This window comes from Cetorhinus maximus, chromosome 31, assembly GCF_964194155.1.
Source record: "Cetorhinus maximus chromosome 31, sCetMax3.hap1.1, whole genome shotgun sequence".
Lineage (NCBI taxonomy): Eukaryota > Metazoa > Chordata > Chondrichthyes > Lamniformes > Cetorhinidae > Cetorhinus > Cetorhinus maximus.
Genome location: NC_135909.1, coordinates 4150029 through 4165078, shown reverse-complemented (window position 1 = coordinate 4165078; position 15050 = coordinate 4150029). Strand labels below are relative to the sequence as shown.

General features: G+C 51.3%; 1 protein-coding gene across 1 annotated transcript in view; it reads right to left on the bottom strand.

The window, feature by feature from the left end:
• The window catches only part of nrxn2b (neurexin 2b), a 1731499-nt gene that overhangs the window by 1561704 nt on the left and 154745 nt on the right, over positions 1-15050 (bottom strand). The gene's annotated exons all lie outside the window — the stretch shown is intronic.

The following is a 15050-nucleotide window of genomic DNA, read 5'->3' as shown; positions in this document are numbered from 1 at the left end:
GTATGGGTTGAGACGTGAGTCTCATTCCGGTAAAATTCCAGGACAGGCCGGGATTCTTGCCTTCAGAATCGAAGAGATCGAGGGCGACTTGCAAATCAGGTGCAGAGTGGGCGACGACAATGCCGACATCCGCAAACTGTAAACCACGTGCGTCTATAGTGGTCAGTTTAGTTTGGGCATGGGGGGTGGGGGGCGACTGAGGTTAAAGAGTTTTCCATCTGGATGGTACCAGAGGGGAGGCTGATCTCTGATGAGGTGAATAGCCACGGTCAGATCGATTGTGAATAGTGTGGGGGTGACCACACAGCCTTGCTTGACCCCTGTCTGGATTCTGAAGGCGTCTGTTACAGATCTCGCACTCAAGACAGTGGTAGTCGCCTCATTACGAAGCAATTGGAGGGTATTTAATGCAGTTTGTTCGACACCCAAACCTTTGGAGCACAATCCACAGAGCCTCCCGGTTTTACCCAGTCAAATGCTCAGGTCGCCGAACGCCTCGAAGAATTCCTGGTGTTGCACTCGACATTTTTATTTTGGATTGTTCTGACCACGAAGACCATGTCGGAGGTGACCCTCTGGAAGGTCGAAAGCCACGTTGAGCGGAATTTTATACACCGGCGGGATTTTATGGCTTTGTCAAAGTCAACGGACTTTTGAACGGCTCGCCGCATTTTACCGTGATGGGGGTTGGCGGGGGGGGGGTAAAATTCCACCCATTGTGTCTCTGGGGCGGATTCCCTCAGCCACGGGAAGCGGGCGGTTCAGGAGAACGCGTGTCAGGGATTTCCCGACGGCGGACAAGAGGGAACTACCTCGCTAGTTTCCACAGCTCGAAGACTGTTACGATTGTCGCACTCCTGAAGTCCGGGTGCGGGTTGTGGGGGTGGGGGGCGGGGATGGGGTATTGTTTTCCCTCCCCGATCCCCTCGGATGAGTTCATGGAGTCTCGGTGCGCGTAAAAGCTTTGAAGGCCTCAGCTGGAAATACCACCGGGGGCCGCAGTCTCCGTTGTTTCTCAGCCGTTGGGACTGTGTGTTGCTGCCCTCCCGTCGGTGGGGGTTCCCCCATGGATTCGTCCACAGGGCGCTCGGGGGTTGGGGGGGTGTTAGCGTGGAGAGTGTCAGCTGCCACTGTGGATTCGCCATCGAGGAAATGTCCTTCCCAGCGTTGAGGGGCGGCACTGACATCCTTAACACCATCCTGGCGAGCGGAGGGGATTTAAGTCCATTTGACCTTTCCCCCCTTTGTAAACGGCTCTGGCGGCTTCAAAATGGCTCCGCGCGCCATGATGGTCGGCGCATTGTCGGACCTCCCGGGCTTTCTCTCCCCGTCGCTCGCCCTTTATCTTCCAGGTTTGTCTTTGGGTGTCATCCTTGAGCCGTTGGGATGCTGCCTTCTTGACCTGTGACCTTGGGGGGGTCGTTCCGCTGGGCAACGATGGCAACTCACTTTGGTTACAGCAGGTCACGTATCTCAGCATCGTTGTCATCGAACCTGTACCGGTGATGACGATCCTTGAACCCAGTGGTCACGGTTTGGGGGGGGGGGAGGGGTCTAGGGCAGCTGACTTTATTTGATCCCACTGTTCTGGGATTGGGAAGACTTCCCAGATTGGTGGTGAGCTGCATTCAGAATTCCTCTCTTCGGCCGGGCTGCTTTAGGACTGAGGCTTTGGCCTTCCACCCTCTTGGACCTCTGCGATGTCCTGGTGCTGGGCGGATGTCCATCACCGATCGAACAAGTCGGTGGACTTGTCCAGCAGGCATCGGCCCCCCTCACGCAATCGAGTGACGCAGACATCGCTTAGATCTTTGACCCCAATGGCGACACCATCCAGGAGGTGTCAACGCTTTGGTCTAGGATCCCTCCATGTGGCTTTGTCCTCCGGGTGGGAGATGGGGTTTGTTTGAGGCCAGGCTGAGCTCATATTGTCAGCGGGAAGACGCCACTTGCATTGGCTTTTCCCAGCTCGTTTTCCCCCAATGGTTCCTCTCCGGACTCCGGATTCAGGGCCAACCTTGGCATTGAAGACCCCGGAAGGAGGATCTTTTCCTCGTTTGGAATGGCAGTGAGGACTTCATCAAGGGAAGATTAGACCTTCCCTTAACATCTTCACCAGAGTCGAGGGATTTGGGCGTAAACACTGGCGGCATATTGTCACTGCTGAGCTGCAGCTGAAGTGCCATGAGTCTTTCATTCCTACAACTGGCGAGTTCCTGCAGTGCATCCGAGGTCCTATTGTGGATGGCAAAAAAACCAACTCTGTGGACACGAGGGTCACTGGCAGCCTTTCCTTTCCAGTTGAGGGTGTATCCCCTCCCGTCCCCACCGCTTGTTCCTTCAGCTGCCCCTCCCCAGGAAGGCGGGGTCTCACTGAAGGGGGCAGCCATGTCAGTTTGGAGTCCTGATAGTTCACCTCATCCGATTACAGTTCTTCCTTCCGGGCGGTCGCTCCTGAGATTACCCGAGCGTTCGAACCTTCCGAGTTGCAAAATTCTTCCTTTGGCCACAAAGATGGTGGTTCCGCAGGGTGTGGGTCCACCCACCCACCAGCCAGGAGAAAGTGGGGCAGCCCATTTTTAAGGCACCTTTTCTCACCACCCCCCACCCTCCCCATTTGGGGTGAGCAGGGCAGGGGGGGGAGGTATCCCAAAGAGGACTGCCCAGTCACAGATGTTGCTGCCCAAAGACGCCTCTGTCCCAACACAGGCGCCCAATGACCTTCACGCGCCCGTCTCCTGCGCGCAGGTTCTTGACTGGGGAACCCCCCTCAGGTCCACAGCCCTGTTCCCGTCGCCAATCCTGCATCGTCACCGGGCTTGGCAAACGGGCCCCGGGAGAAGGCTGCGCGTGATTCTGTTGACTTGGGGACCTCGGGGGACGCCGCCATTGTCCACATGACCTTGACGGGTTGATGGTCGGGCTTTGGCAACGTGTTGAACCACGCTGACCAGGAGCACCTCGCCACAGCAGTCTTCCCCTGTGAGAAGCACAGTCTTCCTTCGCCTGTTCTGCCATTAAGGACTCCTTGGGCCCCACTTTGTCTGGCACCAGCGCCCCCCTGTGCCCCTACCGCCCCCCCACACCCCACGACCTTGCTGCCATGGGTGGCACCACGAGGAGCATGGAGCCAAAGGAAATACTCAATGGATTGCCTGAGCGCACAAGGCTCTCCACCATGTCGCGCCACAGAGCACCGGCCACGCTCAGTGACCCCTCCCTCCCTAACAGCGCTGCGGGTGGTCCCTACACCACGCGGAATGCAGCGGTTCAAGAAGGCACCTCACCACCACCATCTCAAGGGGCAATTAGGGCCATTGTTCAGCAATGGAGAGCAGGAGCTGAGGGGAACATAAACAAGAGGATCAAGAGCAGGCCATACAGCACTCTGAGCCTGCTCCACCACATGACTGCTCTTTGACCTCAGTTCCACCTTCCAACCCTATCCTTTGATTCTCTTAGTTCCCAAATATCGATAAATCCCTGGCTTGAGAATACTCAGCTGAGCATCCACTCCTCCCCCCCACATATTATGCCTTAGGGAGGCCTTGGCGACCATGGGCTTCCATTGGATTGGTCAATGATTATTCTTGGTGAAGTACCGCCGTGGGTTTGCCGTTGCCTTCTGTGGTATGGCCGACCAGGAAACTCTCCCGGCTCTTACCGCCTGCCATCCGGCGTATTGGAAGGATTTACAGGCTGATAATAGAGGGAGGCAGTGGCATAGTGGTATTGTTACTGGACATCTTCTGGGATTACCCCATGGTAATTCTCTGGGGACCTGGGTTCAAATCCTACCATGGTAGGTGGCGAAATTACAAACCAACAAAAATCTGGAGTTAAAAGTCTGATAATGACCATGCAACCATTGCCGATTGTTGTTAAAAACCCATTTAGTTCACTAATGTCCCTTTAAGGAAGGAAATCTGCTGTCCTCGCCTGGTTTGGCCCTGGTCTGCATGTTGCTCCAGGCCCCACAGTAATGTGGTTGACCCCTAGGTGCCCACAGAACAAGGGCAATTAGGAATGGGCAATAAATATTGGCCAAGCCAGTGGTGCCCACACCCCATGATTGTATTTTTAAAACACGACCTGTTATGGCCGTGTTATGAACATACCTTCTGTGGTCATCATGCCCTGAAGTGGGACTTGAGCCTGGAGCTTCTGGCTAGGGGGTAGCAAAGCTACCCGCTGTGCCACCAGACCTCAGAACATCCATTCGGGCAGAGAATCCCAAAAGGTCACAACTCGCCAAGTGAATATTTCTCCTCATCTCAGTCCTAGTTGCCCTCAGTCCTATGATACCCTCCATCGTGTTGTGTGGCACTACCACCGTGCTAAATGAGATAGATTTCGAACAGATCTAGCAACTCAAGAGTGAGCATCTATGAGGCGATGTGGGCCATCAGCAGCAGCAGAATTGTACTCGAACACAATCTGTAACCTCATGGCCCGGCATATCCCCCACTCTACCATTACCATCAAGCCAGGGGATCAACCCTGGTTCAATGAAGAGTGCAGGAGGGCATGCCAGGAGCAGCACCAGGCATACCTAAAAATGAGATAAAAACAAAAAACTGCGGATGCTGGAATTCCAAAACAAAAACAGTAATACCTGGAAAAACTCAGCAGGTCTGGCAGCATCAGCGGAGAAGAGTACAGTTGACGTTTCGAGTCCTCATGACCCTTCACCTCTTTCACCCTTCTCCTATTTTTACTTAGTTCTGTTGAAGGGTCATGAGGACTCGAAACGTCAACTGTGCTCCTCTCCACCGATGCTCCCAGACCTGCTGAGTTTTTCCAGGTATTTCTGTTTTTGTTACCTAAAAATGAGGTGTCAACCTGGTGAGGCTACAACACAGGACTACTTGCATTCCAAACAGCATAAGCAGCAAGTGATAGACAGAGCTAAGCGATCCCACAACCAACGGATCAGATCTAAGCTCAGCAGTCCTGCCACATCCAGTCGTGAATGGTGGTGGACAATTAAACAACTCACTGGAGGAGGAGGCTCCACAAATATCTCCATCCTCAATGATGGAGGAGCCCAGCACATCAGTGCAAAAGGTAAGGCTGAAGCATCTGCAACAATCTTCAGCCTGAAGTGCCGAGTGGATGATCCATCTTGGCCTTCTCCGGAGGTCCCCAGCATCACAGATGCCAGTCTTCAGCCAATTCAATTCACTCCACGTGATATCAAGAAATGGCTGAAGGCATTGGATACTGCAAAGGCTATGGGCCCTGACAATATTCCGGCAACAGTACTGAAGACTTGTGTTCCAGAACTTGCCGTGCCCCTAGCCAAGCTGTTCCAGCACAGCTACAACACTGGCATCTACCCGGCTATGTGGAAAATTGCCCAGGTATGTCCTGCACACAGAAAGCAGGACAAATCCAACCCAGCCAATTACCGCCCCATCAGTCTACTCTCGATCATCAGTAAAGTAATGGAAGGGGTCATCAACAGTGCTATCAAGCGGCACTTGCTTAGCAACCTGCTCACTGATGCCCAGTTTGGGTTCCACCAGGGCCACTCAGCTCCTGACCTCATTACAGCCTTGGTTCAAACATGAACAAAAGAGCTGAACTCCTGAGGTGAGGTGAGAGTGACTGCCCTTGACATCAAGGCAGCATTTGACCGAGTGTGGCATCAAGGAGCCCGAGCAAAACTGGAGTCAATGGGAATCAGGGGGAAAACCCTCTGCTGGTTGGAGTCATACCTAGCACAAAGGAAGATGGTTGTGGTTGTTGGAGGTCAGTCATCTCAGCTCCAGAACATCACTGCAGGAGTTCCTAAGGGTCGTGTCCTAGGCCCAAACATCTTCAGCTGCTTCATCAATGACCTTCCTTCCATCATAAGGTCAGAAGTGAGGATGTTCGCTGATGATTGCACAATGTTCAGCACCATTCGCGACTCCTCAGATATTGAAGCAGTCCATGTCAAAATGCAGCAAGACCTGGACAATATCCAGGCTTGGACTGACAAGCGGCAAGTAACATTCGTGCCACACAAGTGTCAGGCAATGACCATCTCCAACAAGAGAGAATCCAACCGTCAGCCCCTGATGTTCAATGGCATTACCATCACTGAATCCCTCACTATCAACATCCTGGGCAGCACCATTGACCAGAAACTGAACTGTACTAGCCACATAAACACTGTGGCTCCAAAAGCAGGTCAGAGGCTAGGAATCATGCGATGAATAACTCACCTCCTGACTCCCCAAAGCCTGTCCGCCATCTACAAGGCACAAGTCAGGAATTTAATGGAATACTCCCCACTTGCCTGGGTGAGTACAGCTCCTACAACACTGAAGAATCTGGACACCATCCAGGATAAAGCAGCCCTGCTTGATTGGCACCTCATGCACAAACATTCACTCCCTCCACCACCGACGCACAGTAGCAGCAGTGTGTGTACCATCTACAAGATGCACTGCAGCAACTCACCAAGGCTCCTTCGACAGCACCTTCCAAACCCATGACCACTACCACCTAGAAGGACAAGGGCAGCAGACACATGGGAACACCACCACCTGCAAGTTCCCCTCCGAGCCACTCACGATCCTGACTTGGAAATATACCGGCCGTTCCTTCACTGTCGCTGGGTCAAAATCCTGGAACTCCCTCCCTAACAGCACTGCGGGTGTACCTACACCACATGGACTGCAGCGGCTCAAGAAGGCAGCTCACCCCCACCTTCTCAAGGGCAACTAGGGATGGGCAATAAATGCTGGGCCCAGCCAGCGAAGCCCACATCCCGTGAATGAATATTAAAAAAAATGGCCATCCCTTATTCTGAGATTGTGACCCCCCTCATTCTTGGCTCTCAAGTCACCTTCTCAACATCTCCCCTGTCCAGCTCTCTAAGGATCACCTCTCACTTTCCTGAACTCTAGACAGTATGGGCCCATTCTACTCAATAAGACAACTCTCTCATCTCTGCACAATGAGCCTAAAATTAAACTTGATGTGCATGCTACCAGATGTACTGCAGGCAAGGGTTGAGTCTCATTCCTCTATGCACTGCCCTGACAGTCAATTCGAGTCACAGCACAAAGTCAGTCAAAAGAGCTGGCTTGGGACCAGCAAGTCCTAATTCATTTGTGCACAGTAAATTGGAGCTAGCATCAGATAAGAGGAATATGCGACTGACGTAGCGGGTGACATTGAAGTATCAAGCTCATACTGAATTCAGACATTGTCGCCAAAGGGTTTCCGGGTGGGGGAGGTAGGGGGTGGGAAGGAGGGGTTGGTGGGGGAGGGGTCATGGGTTCAAGCACAAAATCCCTTCTTAAGTGGAGACCACGGCCTAATAAAGAGATCTAAGGATTGATGGCTTTTTAACTGCCTTAAAACTTCAGAGACGGCAACAGTGACATTTCTATAAAACAGAGAGATACCATCACAGAGCCAGCAGATCGGAGTTCACCGCCAGGAATATATTATCTCGCGCCGGCTGTAACTTAAGACTCTTAAGACAAATGGCGTGGATCTCGCCAGGCCATCTCTGTAAGCAAAGAACTTGGCAGTAAATTCACGCCTCCGTGTCCTCTCGCATCTTCCCATGCCGGCCATCAGCTGGTCAGCCCTGCCCCCAGCTTCTGTTACAACAACAGCCTGCGTTTATAGAACGCCTTTCATGTAATAAAATGCCACAAAGGCACTTCACAAACACCATTTGACGTCGGGCCACTTAAGGGGATATTAGGGGAGGCTACCAATGTCTTGGTCGAAGAGGTAGGTCTCGAGGGGCGTCTTAAAGGAGGAGAGAGAGCTGGAGAGGCCGAGGGAAGGAGGGAATTCCGAAGCTTAGGGCCCCAGCCAGCTGAAGGCGCGCCCCTATAGTGGAGTGATCACGAGATGTTGACATAGTGGTAACGTCGCTGGGCTAGTAATCCAGAGGCCCAGGCTAACGTTCTGGGGGACACTGGTTCAAACCTCACCACGGCAGCTGGTGGAATTTAAATTCAATTAATAAACCTGGAATTATAAAGCTCGTCTCAGTCATGGTGGCCATGTCGACCATCATCGATTGTTGTAAAAACCCCATCTGGATCACTAATGCCCCTTTAGGGAATGAGATCTGCCGTCCTTACCCAGTCCGGCCTATGTGTGACTCCAGACCCAATATGGTTGACTCTTAACTGCCCTCTGAAGTGGCCGAGCAAGCCAGCCACTCAGTTCAAGGGCAATTAGGGATGGGCAACAAATGCTGGGCCTGGCCAATGATGCCCACATCCCATGAAGGAATAATAAAAAAAACAAAAGAGGCCACAATTAGAGGAGTGCAGGTGCCTTGGAGGGTTGTGGGGACAGGGATGGTTACAGAGGTGGGAGGGGGGGAGCGAGGCCATGGACAAGCATCAGGGCTTAATGGGCAGCAAGTGTAGCTCGGAGAGCATAGAGGGTGTGAGTTAGGACACAGGCAGCGGCTTACAGAGGGTAGAACATGGGGGACTGGCCGCGAGTGCATTGGAATAGCTAAATCCGGAGGTAACAAAGGTATGAATGAAGCCCATTCCACTCAATCTTTCCTCAAAGGATAACCCTCTCATCCCAGGAATCAATCTAGTGGATCTTTGTTGACACGTGTATCCTTTCTTAAGTACAGAGGCCAAAACTGTGCACAGTATTCCAGGGTTCGTCTCACCTAAGCCCCTTACAACTGTACTGTTGTGCTCTTAATTCCTTTGTAATACCGGCTAACATACCACTTGCCTTCTTAATTGCTTGATGGAGCTGGAGGATAACTTTCTACATTTCGTATATAAAAGGGGCCCCTAAATCCCAAACTGGGGCTAGTGCATAGAGCATAAATCGGGACCAGTCTTGTGGCTGAGGCGGCACATGGGCCAGAGCTTTTAGCTCACCGACCCCACACACGCCCGACCGGACTGTGCGTAACCATGACGCGCGATGGCGTTGGGCGAGCGTCCCACTCGTGCGATAGTTCAGTCGGCCAGCGCGCGCCAGGGTCTATTAAGGACACTAAAGTTATAATTGGAAGAAATTTCTTGGACGCGTTTTTTTAGGAAGCCTCACCCACGGGCGGGATGAGGTTTCCAATAGCGAATAAAAACAAAATAAAAATGTTCATGTTTCTTCGTGCGTGCGCTAAGTTCCCCGCTCGCCCTCCTCGCCCCCACCCCTCCCCCACACAGGCAGTGCTGAGCGCTGGCCGGGCCTTAATTGGCCCTCCAGCGTGAAATCGCGGCCCGGCCCCCATCGCGGGTGGCAGTCGGCTTCCCGACCACTCCCAACCGCGCCCCCTCCCTGCCCGATGAGGGAAAGGTCCTCCCCGTGCTCTTGAAGCCACCCATTCTCCCCACAATGTGCTGACTGATTCCGTGTGTCACTCCACGTGTCACTTTTGGCCCCCAGATAAGCTTCTGACCTCATACTTGTGCCATCGCTAAGACCGCCCATTTGCCACCTCCCTAACATTGCCCAACATTCACCCCCTGCCTCATCTCGCCTGCTATTGAAACCTTCATTCATGCCGTCGTGACCTCTAGACTTGACGATTCCCACGCGCTCCTGGCTGATCTCCCACGTGTGCCCTCTTTAAACCAGAGGTCGTCCAACCCTCTGCTGCCCGTTGTCTTAACTCAGGCCAAGTCCTGTTCACCAACGTCCTGTGCCCACTGACCTGCACTGGCTTACGATCATGAAGCGTCCTGGTTTTCAAATTCTCATCCTTACCCTCACCTCCCTCAGTGGCCCACCACCCTCCCTGCATCTGTAATACCCTCCAGGCCCACCATCCTCCGAGGTCTCTGTGCTCGCCTAGTTCTGGCCTCTTGAACGTCCCCGATTTTAATCCCCCTGCCACTGGCGGCCGTGCCTTCAGCTATCCCGGCCCTAAGCTCTGGAATTCCCTCCTTACGCCTCTCCCTACACCTCTACCTCTCCTTCCTCCTTCAACACGCTCCTTAAAACCGACCTCTTCCACCAAGTACTTGGTCACCTGCCCTAATGTCTCCTTACCTGACTCAGTATAATATTTTATTTTACATTTCTCCTGTGATGAGCTTTAGGGTGTTTTATGACATTAAAGGCGTTATATAAATAAACAATTGTTGACATTGTACATCGCGTAACTTCCACTTTATGTCATCCATTGTAAGGAGGGGGCCAAATTCCGTGTTGTCTTACAGAGGAGACCACAATCGCTTGAGAGGTATACGTTACAGGCAAATAATCCAATGTACATAAAGGCAGTGAATAGGAACATAGGGAATAGGAGCAGGAGTAGGCCACTCTGTCCTTCAAGCCCATTCCGCCGTTCAAGTACTCCAGATGTGGTCTGATAGGCGTTTACAGCACAGAAGGAGGCCATTCGGCCCGTTGTGTCTGCGCCGGTCAACAAAGATCTGACTGCACTCATCCCATTTTCCAGCGCTTGGCCCATGGCCCTGGAGGCTATGGCAACGCAATGCCCTGTATAACTGAAGCATAACCTCCCTACTTTTGTATTCAATTCCCCCCCGCAATAAATGATAACGTTCGATAACATTCTACTTCCTGGAAACATTGGTGGAAAAAGCTGGAGATGATGCTGTGTGGCCCTAAGAATGGTCTGTTCACTAACAGCTGGGGAGAGAATTGAAAATATCCCTTGCTTCATTCCAAGGACTGGGGTGGGGGGTGTCCAATCAGGCAGTGGCATATTGGTATTGTCACTGACTGGTATTCCAGGGATCCAGGGTAATGTTCCAGGGTCACGGGCACAAATCCCACCATGGCAGATGGTGAAGCTTGAATTCAATAAATATCTGGAATTAAAAGTCTGATGTTGACCGTGAAACAATTGCCGATTGTTGTAAAAACCCATCTGGTTCACTAATGCTGGTCTTGGCCCACATGTGACTCCAGACCCACAGCAATGTGGTTTGACTCTTAAATTCCCTCTGAAGGGCAATTGGGGGTGGGCAATAAATGCTGCCTTAGCCAGGGACGCCCACATCCCATGAATGAATTCAAGAAAAGGGCCAGAGTCCAACTATTACTGGGATTGGATTGGCTGGATTCCCTCATAGATGATTATCACAGGTTAATAAAATAACAATAGTTTCACTGATTCACGGTGTACTGTGCACAGCACGGGTCTCCTTATTTAGGGGAAGATGTAAATGCGTTGGAAGCCGTTCAGAGAAGAGTTACCAGATTAATACCTGGAATGGGCGGGTTGTCTAATGAGGAAAGGTAGGACAGGCTAGGCTTGGAGTTTAGGAGAGTAAGAGGTGGCTTGATTGAAACATATAAGATGCTGAGGGGTCTTGACAGGGTGGATGTGGAGAGGACGTTTCCTCTTGTGGGGAGAATCTAGAACTAGGGGCCACTGTTTAAAAATAAGGGGTCGCCCATTTAAGACAGGGACGAGGAAAAAATGTTCCTCTCAGAGGGATGTGAGTCTTTGGAACTCTCTTCCTCAAAAGGCAGGGGAAGCAGAGCCTTTGGATAGAGCTAGATAGATTCTCGAGAGGGAAGGGGGTGAAAGGTTATCGGGGGCAGGCAGGAATATGGGGGTTGAGGTTACAACCAGATCAGCCATGATCTTATTGAATGGCGGAGCAGATTCGAGGGGCCCAATGGCCTAGTCCTGCTCCTAATTCGTATGTTGGTATTTGTTGATATACTGTTGCAAGGGGACAATGCAGTCAGTTGAGTAATTGTAAAGTGCAAACCACATACTTGCTCAGGCAGGCTGTTAGTTTTTAGGAAGTGCTTATGATTAATGGCTAGCTCAAACTTTCAGGCTGTAACAGCAGCTGCCGTAGTGTGTAGCAAATTGCTAAATTAGGCAATCAGCCCTTACGGTGGGTGATTGAGTGCGGTGAACTAGACAGGGCGTAACTGCAAGGCAGGAAGAGGGCAGACGGGCAGAACGCAAGCAGGAAATAGGGGAGTGGGAAAGGACTGTGTGCATAGACGCTTAGTAGGGCTGAAGGTCAAGAATGACTGGACTTGCCCAATCGAATGACTATCTTCTCAGAGACCACAAGGAAGGTTGTGGACAGTTAGATCTAGGGGGCGAGATGACAGAATGCTGCGGTGCGGAGAAATCGGGGTTGCCCTCCTGCACACGATGCAATAAGTTAGCATGCAGGTACAAGCAAGCGGTTAGGAAGGCAAGTGGACTGTTGGCCTTCGTTGCAAAGAGGGATGGGGTACGAAAGTAGGGATTAAAAACATAACGGGCTGGGAAAAACTCAGCAGGTCCAGCAGCTCCTGTGGAGAGAGGAACAGAGTTAACGTTTCGAGTCCAATATGACTCTCCTTCGGGATTTCTGTTTCTCTGTTGGCTGAGATTCTCTACCTGGAGTACTCGGTACAGTTTAAGTCTCCTTGTTTAAGGAGGGATACGCTTGCATTTCAGACAGTTCCAAAAAAAAAAATGTTTGAGTCCCGGGATGAAGGGTTTGTCTTGTGAGGAAAGGTTGAGCAGGTTGGGGCCTATACTCGTTAGAGTTTAGTAGAATAAGAGGGTGGTCTTATAATAGATTCTGAGGAGGCTTGACAAGCTGAGAGGATGTTTCCCCTCGCAGGTGGATCGCGAACTAGGGGCTTAGCTTCACAATAAAGGGTTGCCCATTGAAGATGGAGATGAGGAGGAATTTATTCCGTCAGGGTCTCCTGACATCTTCGGAATTCTCTACCCCGGGGAGCTGCCGCGAGTAGATTACTGAGTATATTCGAGGCTCAGATAGGTCGGTTTCGAAGGGACTCAAAAGGGTTATGGAGAAGAGGCAGGAAAGCGGAGTTGAGGCTGAGATCAGGTCAGCCATGATACTACTGAACGATAGATATGGCCTACTCCCTGATGTCCTTACGACAAATCCACCAGGCATGTCCAGGCACACTAGCTGAGAAAGGCTAACATTCGCCTAGCCAAAGAAGACAATGCAGTCTCTTCCGTCCAATGACTGAACAGGTAATAGCCAATCAGGACTGTGGACAGTTACCCTGATATATGACCTTGCCTTGACCTCTGCTGTGTGCTCTTCTGTCACTTCATTGATATTAGGTCCGGATCTTTAAAGAAACCTTATCCACACATTTGTGCCAAAAAACACACTCCTGACTTAAATTTCTGGTCAAAAATCACTTTGTCATGACCTCCAGGACATTCAATTATAGACCCCTCAGCATCTGTTCCAAAACACAATAATTACCAACCTTAAAGTTAAAAATATTGAACACAGGATCCTTCTGTCCACAGTATATATTGTGCAGAAACCCCACCACCTCTTCTGGCCCAAACGCGGACAACCTAGTGCCCGGGCAATTTCAATCCTGGGAACATTGATTGGATACGCGTAGTCTTGTGGGTTAATTGGATCAAGGAAATCCCTACGGCTCCTACCAGAACACACGGCACACTCTAAAGCCTGTGTGCAAAGTTGTGAGGGGCCTGGATAGAGTGGACGGAAGGGGTCAGAGGGGGTCAGTGACTAGGGGGCACCAGATTTAAAGTGATTGGTAGAAAGATCGGAAGGGGGATGAATTTTCACCCAGAGGGTTGCAGGGGTCTCTGTCGCTGCCTGGAAGGATAGTGGAGGCAGAAACCCTAAACTCATCTAAAAGGTATCCAGATATTCACCTCAGGCGCCGTATCCTGCAGGGCTACGGACCCAACGCTGGAAAGTGGGATTGGGCCGGGCCAATTTTTTGGCTGGCTCAGGCCATGATGGGCCGAGCGGCCTCTTGCTGTGCCGTAAACTTTCTAAGGCTCTGTGAAACTGATGACCGCCAAGCCTCTCGACGGTACGATTCTTGGCTGAAGGCAGACATCACCAACCTCGGCCCGGCAACTGACCCGAGTGGCGGAGGTCCCGGGTTTCGACCTTCCCACGGAAAACCCTGGACCATCCCCAACCGCTCGAGGGTGGGCCGGGGAAGAGGTGGCCGCTCGCTCCGCACGAGGAGCGATTCAAGTTTGTGACCGAGACCACCCTCGTCAGACCATCGCCCCACATGCTTCTGCCCCAAGAGATCCATTCCTGGTGCCATCACAGCCATTCCACACGACGTCAACTGAAGCCGTTGAACGGACTGTCAACCTCGGCATGGAACTACAACTGCTTCCCAGTCACGCGGAAAAAGAAAAAGTGCACAAAATGACGCAGTGAAAGTAACGAAGTTATCTGATTCTGTTCGCACAAATCTTCAGCAAACAAGTTACATCCTAACCTCAGGACATCATCTGGATTTCAACTGAGCTGAAGGAACAGAGCCACGGGGATAGTGGCTACTGACGTACGACCATCTTAGGGGTGAACCCGGTGTTTTTAGTGGTCGGAACACAGATCAAATTCAAACATATTTCACAGTGCGTTTACGCCCACCTATGTTCAATTATATTGCATCCAGAACCTGACAGTCTTATCCGACCAGGATATATACTACCCTAAGAGCTGACAGGAGAAGGACTGCCCCCTAAGTGCTATATTCCCGAAACCCAGTTGGTGGAGGATAGAACCGGAGCCAATCTTTACTCAGGCTAACATTTATTCACAGAGCGAAACATGAACAAGCAGACATCTCCTAACTCAACCACACCATAGCCTGTTTCAGTAAGTTTCTCTTTACATGTGCTCAAGTCAAAGCCCGTATAACACCACCCCACCCCCCCCTCCCACCACCCCACCCCTGCATATAATTAAACACAGTTGATATACAATTGACACCGAAGAACAACTCAAAAGGCAGGAGTTCGGGTCACTCACACGACAGGTTCAGCTTCTTTAGACAGTGGGTGCATTAAAGAAACATTGAGGAAGTTTGGAGCTGGTGATCATTGCACAACAGAATGGAATTATGCATTCTTCACTTTACAAAATGTTTCAGCCAGACACAACCATTGTGAACCCATTCCAAGGTCCAAACGTAACCAAATGCCCGCCCGCCCCACCCCACCCCCTTCAACCCCCACTACCAAAATTATCCATGCATTCTCACATCCCATAATGCAGAGACCAAAACGAAAATGAAACGGCAAAACCAACAAGCTTATTGCATGAAACAAAAAAAAAAGGCTGAAAGGA